The following is a 6,903-nucleotide window of genomic DNA, read 5'->3' as shown; positions in this document are numbered from 1 at the left end:
AAAGACATTGTGAAATTGTGTTTGGGTAATATTATCAAGGTGGTCATGGACAGTGCCATATGGTGCATTTATACCACAAGAGGTTTTGGAGAAAAACTTACAGGTAGTTAAAAAGGATGCAGTCACTGAAAATCACAGTTCATTCCATAGTAGTGGGTTGGCATAGATCTTTTGTATGTACTATGACTAAGGTTCCAGCTGAAAAGGGCTGCCTTACCCTGGAAGCTGAAAGTGCACAGAGAACTGCAAGAAAGGAAGGAACAAGTTCCTCCCCCTCACCCTATAACATGGTCAAAGATTAATCAAGTAGGAACTAGGAAGCATCTAGTTTCTCTAAGTAAGAAATGAATCAAGGGAGCTAGGGCCCAGAAACCACATCAGGGAGCATATATACTGATGACTGAAGTGCTCATTCAAGACCCTAGAGACAATTTTGCATGACAGGAATCTGAGATTAGACTTAGTTTCTCTCTGAGAACAGACTGGAGCCAGTTCTCAGCTAAGGTACGAAAATGAAGGAACCAAAAACCAAACCAAACTCACTGCCGTCTAATTGGATCCGATTCATAGTGACCCCTCCTTGGGTTTCTGAGGCATTATATCTACGGAACTAGATTACCAGTCTTCCTTACCAAGAGGGGCTGGTGGGTTTCAACCTCCAGCCATCTGGTTAGCAGTCAAATGCCTTAGGCACTATGCCACCAGAGCTCCCAATACTATATTAGTGAGCAGTAACTAAGCATTAAAGACAAATTGGTAAACTGAAAATGTTATCTTTTGGAGAAATGTAACATCAATAGTTGTGTTAATAAAAAATGATCTAGACACTAAATAAGTTCCTTGATTAAATTTTCAAGGAGATTTCCTATTTGTGGTGACATAGTACGGTTGCCACTGATCAACAACCCCTTCCAGAAAAAAAGTCCAATAATAACATTGAGAATAATAACAATGATGAAAATGCTATCATCTAACATGCTCATGTATGTGTAATCCTTTGGGGGAGATAATCCCACCCAATATTCTGAATATGATATCTGGCACTTTATGGAGTTTTATAAGAAATGTTGTTGTTGTTGTTATGTGCTGTCCAGTTGGAACTGACTCATAGCAACCCCTCATTGGGTTTCCAAGGCAGTATCACTACAGAAGTAGATTGCCCTATCTTCCTTCCAAGGAGTGGCTGGTAGGTTTGAACTGCCAGCCTTCTGGTTAGCAGTGAAGTGACTTAGACGCTATGCTACCAGAGCTCCCTTATAAGAAAGAGAGATGATTTTTTAAATGTTTTGAATTCTATTTTTGTACACTATTTCATGACACAATATCTTACACATTACTACTCCAAGGTAACATTTTTTACCTTGCACTACTATTTTCAATGCCATTGAAAGAAAGTGCTTGTTTTGATTGTCTGTATTCACTCATTCCTGAGGGAAGGATTCCTGTCCTTAGGGTATTGGGAAGGAAAAACACAGGACACCTGGCACTGACACTTCAGGGGACAACCGGTTGTTAGTCACATGTACTGACAGCCTAGGAAAGAATGACACTACCTGCCATGCATAGTGACAGAGGACTTTCACTTGGGAAGAGAGTGAACAAGAGGGGTCATGAGAGGCAGGCTCTATAGTATCAAAAGGTGGGTTCCACACACTCCCTGTGGGGGGTGTGATTGGCTTGCCTGATTAATTCCATAGGCTGCAGGGAACTGAAAGCTACTGTTCAGATACACTTAGGAACTGCCTTTGGTGTGTTTGATAAGGAGGATTATCTGGTTAGTGATTATCTGTGGGAGTGAAAAGGGTACATTGTAGTAAGGCTATTTGAGGCCTCCTTCACTCTAGCCTCTGAGATATCAAATCATATTCTACAAAAGAAAAATTACATTTTCTTTTGTAGAATATAATTTGTAGAATGTTAAGTACTGTTTCAATTGAAAAAGGATCTACTGTTCCAAGTAAAATTTAAAATTATTGTCATTGTGACCATATAGGACAAACTAGACCTCCTCCATACTGTTCCATAAACTGGGGTGTTTACTAGAGCAGGTTGCCTGGTCTTTTCTCCTGTTGCGTTGTTGCATTTGAACTGATGACCTTTAAGTTAGCAGCCAAACACATAACCATTACTCCACCAGAGCTCCTTAACTTTAGGTTAAGCTCGATGAAAGTTAACAAACTACAAAACTCACAAGTGTGAGTACTAAACATTTGGTACAGGGTACCCCCCCCCCCCAAAAAAAAAAAAAAAAAACACACTGCTGTTGAGTTGATTACGACTCATAGTCATCCTCATTGGGTTTCTGAGGCAGTAAGTTGATTACCCAGTCTTGCTTCCACAGGGTGGCTGGTGGGTTTGAACCATCAACCTTCTAGTCAGCAGTCAGATGCCTTAAGCATTGTGCTACCAGAGCTCTTTGGTATAGGATAAATGAGTTAGTTAATGACAATAAACATCAGCTAATAGAAATATAAAAAGAATAGGAGAAAAATGAAGCAAAATAAGGTGAGACTGAAGCTGGCCAAATAGGCAGACAAAGAAAAAAGAAACCAATTGACAGAGCTACAGAAGGTAATCTTGGAGCCCTAAGCACTAAAAGGAAGTATACAGAAGTGGATTAGGAACTAATGAGTGGAAAAGCCTGAATGAAAACAGGACATAAGAATAGGCTGCACTTGCCAAGGATGGCAGGGACATACAAGAGGCTGACAATGGGAAAGGAGACAGGTGGTAAGTGTATAAGTGCTGCCAACTAGAGAATAGAGGAGGGCAATACACTGCTTATGTAGATAACAACAAATAAAGCAAAGAAAATGAAAATTGTGGGCAAGCCATTCTAACATACAATCACCAATTGAATATAAACACAAAAAGTCACAATGTCTCAGAGACAACAGAGCATCACAGTCCACACAAAAAAGCAAGAGAAACAAGAGATCAGGATACAGAAATAGAAAACATCCCTGAGGAAGAAGCAACATTGGAACTCCCTGACAAGGAATTCAAAAGAACTATATTTAGATACCTTCAATGGATTGAGAGACAGATCAAGCAAAACACAGAAGAAACCCTAGAATAATTTCAAAAGACAATACAAGAACAAAATGACAAAATAAATGAAAAATTAGAAATGATACAAAATCTACAGATAGATTAATCCAGCAGATTAATACAAAATTTTCAGAAATAGATAACACATTGAAAGGGCAAAAGAGTAGCATTGAATCAATGGAAGACAGAATTAGTGAGATTAAAGTCAAGTACCTGAATATTTCTTTGGAAAGGGATCGATCAGAAAAAAATATTAAAACAAAATGAAGAAAGCCTAAGTTTCATGTGATGTACCATGAAAAGGCATTATCTATGTGTAATGGGAATTCTAGAACAGGAAGAGACAAATAAAACTGCAGAGAAAATTATTGAAGATTTGTTGAAAGAGAATTTCCCTGGTATGATGAAAGATGAGAGTATATCCATTCAAAAAGTCCAATGAACCCCAAACAGGATAGACACCAAAAGAAAACCACCAAGACACATCATCATCAAATTCACCAAAACCAGAGACAAAGAAAGAATCCTGAAAGCAGCATGGGAAAAACAAAAAGTTACCTACAAGGGGCAACCAATACACTATGCTCAGATTTCTCAGCAGGAACTAGGCAGGAGAGAAGACAATGGGATGGTATGTCTAAAACCCTGAAAATAAAATACAAATTTCCAATCAAGAATTAGATAACCAGCAAAATTTTCCCTCAAATATGATGGTGAAATTGGGACATTTTCAGATAAGCAGAAATTAAGGGAATTTGTTAAAACCAGACCAACCTTACAAGATATGCTAAAGGGAGTCCTTCAGACAGAGAACCAACAACAGCAAACAACAACCAACTATAAACACATGATGACATAACCCAGAAACCAACCCATTTATGGAAGTATCCAAAGTAAATAAGCTTACAAGATTGTAAACTGGAAACCAGAGACATCATTTGACAAATGAGGACAACTACAAACCAAAAAGGGGGAAGAAATTGTGTAGTTACACAACTAACTTCTAAAATGGTAGGGAAGTCAAGACAACTACAAGATAGAATGGAGTGTACTAAATTTGGGAAGAAAGTTATAAATCACAGGGTAACCTCAAAGAAAAACAATAAACCTTCACATCAAAATAAAACAGAGGACAAGCACCAATATTTGGCAAATACTAAAACAACAATGAAGGACATGATAACACATTTCATAAACAAAATGAACTTGCATAGAAAATTATATGGAACAAAGAAATCAGCAACATGACGAAAAAACACATAACAAAATGACAGCAACAAATTAATACTTGTCAATAATTACACTGGATGTTAATGGATTAAATGCATCATCAAGAGATGAAGAGTTGCAGACTGGATAAGAAAACATAATCCATCAATATGCTGCGTGCAAGAGACACACCTTAGAGACAAAGACAAAAATAGACTAAAAAACAAAGGTTGGAAAAGGATACAGCAAGCAAATTGGAACCATAAAAGAGCAACAGTGGGAATATTAATTTCTGATAAAATTGACTTTAAGACAAAAACCACCATAAGGAACAAGGAAGAACATTATATAATGATTAAAGGATTGATTGAACCAGAGAACACAACAATAATAAATATCTATGTACCCAATGAAAAAGCCCCAAAATACATAAACCAGACTCTAACAGAACTGAAAAGACAAACAGATGACTCCACAGTCATACTAGGAGACTTTAATATACCACTTACAATGAAAGATAGAACAACTGCAAAGAAACCCAACAAAGACACTGAAGAACTAAACAATACAATCCAACTATTTGACCTTATATACACATAGCACTTCACCCAACAACAGCACAATATGCATTCTTTTCCAGTACACATGGAATATTCTCCAGGATAGATCTTATGTTAGGCCACAAAGCAAGCCTCTATAAATGTAAAAACATTGAGATACTGCAAAGCATCTTTTCAGATCATAGTATTGTAAAAATTAGAAATCAACAATAGGAAGATCAACAGGGAAAGAGTAAACACATGGAAACTAAATAACACCCTCCTTGAAAACCACTGTGTAGTAGAAGAAATAAAATTTGAAATTAAAAAAAATTCCTTGAATCAAATGACAATGAAAACAAAACATACTAAAATCAGATCAGAGGCTAATTTATAGCAATAAATGTACACATTAAAAAAGAAGAAAGACCCAAAATCAACACTTTAAACCAACATCTCCAACAATTAGAAAAAGAACAGCAAAAAATCCTACAGTCACTAGAAGAAAGGAAATAATAAAGATTCAAGCAGAAATCAATGAAACAGAAAATACAAAGACAATAAAAAAAATCAACAAAAGTAGAAGTTGTTTTTTTGGAAAGATTAATAAAATTGACAAACCACTGGCAGATTTAACAAAGGAAAAGAGGGAGAAAATGCAGATAATATGAATAAGAAATGAATTGGACTACACCACAACAGAACCACCTTAAATAAAAAGGATGATATCAAGATACTATGAAGAGCTATACTCCAACAAATTAAAAAATCTAGAAGAAATGGACAATTTCCTAGAAACATACTAAACATACCTAAACTAACAGAGACTGAGGTGGAAAATTTAAACAGATCCATAATAAAAGAGGAAATTGAACAGTTCATTGAAAAAATAACCAACAACAAAAAAAGCCCTGGTCCAGATAGTTCCACTGGCAAATTCTACTGAACATTCAGAGAAGAACTGATACCAATCCTGCTCAAACTATTCCAGAACATAGAAAAGGATGGAATCCTCCCAAATTTATTTTATGAAACAAGGATAACCTTGATACCAAAACCAAACAAAGACATCACTCAAAGGAAAACTACAGAACAATATCCCTCATGAATTTAGATGCAAAAATCTTCAACAAAATCCTAGCCAATAAACTCCAAAAAAAAATTTCATTTTGACCAAGTAGGGCTCATACCAGGCAGGCAAGGATGGTTCAACATTAGAAAAACTCTCAATGTCATCCAATAAAAACAAAAAAGAACCACATGATCATATCAATCGATGTAGAAAAGACATTTGAAAAATCTAACACCCATTCCTGATAAAAACTCTCAGCAAAATAGGAACAGAAGGGACATTCCTCAACATAATAAAGAGCATATATACAAACCAATAGCCAACATTATTCTCAATGGAGAGAGACTGAAACTATTTTCCTTGTGAACAGGAGCAAGACAAGGATGCCCTCTATCACCATTTCTATTCAGCATTTTATTAGAAATACTAGCCAGGGCAATAAAGCAAGAAAAGTAAATCAAAGGCATCCAACTTGGTAAGGAAGAAGTCAAACTATTCCTATTTGCTAATGATGTGATCCTATACATAGAAAACCCAACACCACCACACCACCCACTGCTGCCCAGTCAGATCCGACTCATAGCGACCCCTCTTTGGGTTTCTGAGGCAGTATCACTACGGAAGTAGATTGCCCAACCTTCCTTCTGAGGAGTGGCTGGTGAATTTGAACCACCAGCCTTCCGGTTAGCAGTCAAGAAAACTCAAGAGACTCAGCAAAAAATCTACTGGAACTAATTGAGAGACTTAGCATAGTGGCAGGATACAAGATCAACATCCAAAACTCAGTTGGTTTCTTCTATACTAGCAAAGTGACTGTTGAAAAGGGAATAAGGAAATCAATGCCATTTACATTAGCTACCCCAAAAATAAAATACTTGGGAATAAATCTCACTAGAGACACAAAAGAGCTGTACAAAGAAAACTACAAATCACTACTCCAAGAAACTATAAGAGACCTACATAAATGGAGGAATATTCCATGCTCATGGATAGGAAGATTGAACATTGTGAAAATGTCAATACTACCCAAAG

Source organism: Orycteropus afer, unplaced genomic scaffold (genome assembly GCF_000298275.1).
Source record: "Orycteropus afer afer isolate SDZICR_OR568_19922 unplaced genomic scaffold, OryAfe1.0 scaffold00040, whole genome shotgun sequence".
Taxonomy (NCBI): Eukaryota; Metazoa; Chordata; class Mammalia; order Tubulidentata; family Orycteropodidae; genus Orycteropus; species Orycteropus afer.
The sequence above is the reverse complement of the archived record's forward strand: the minus strand, read 5'-3'. Positions refer to the sequence as shown.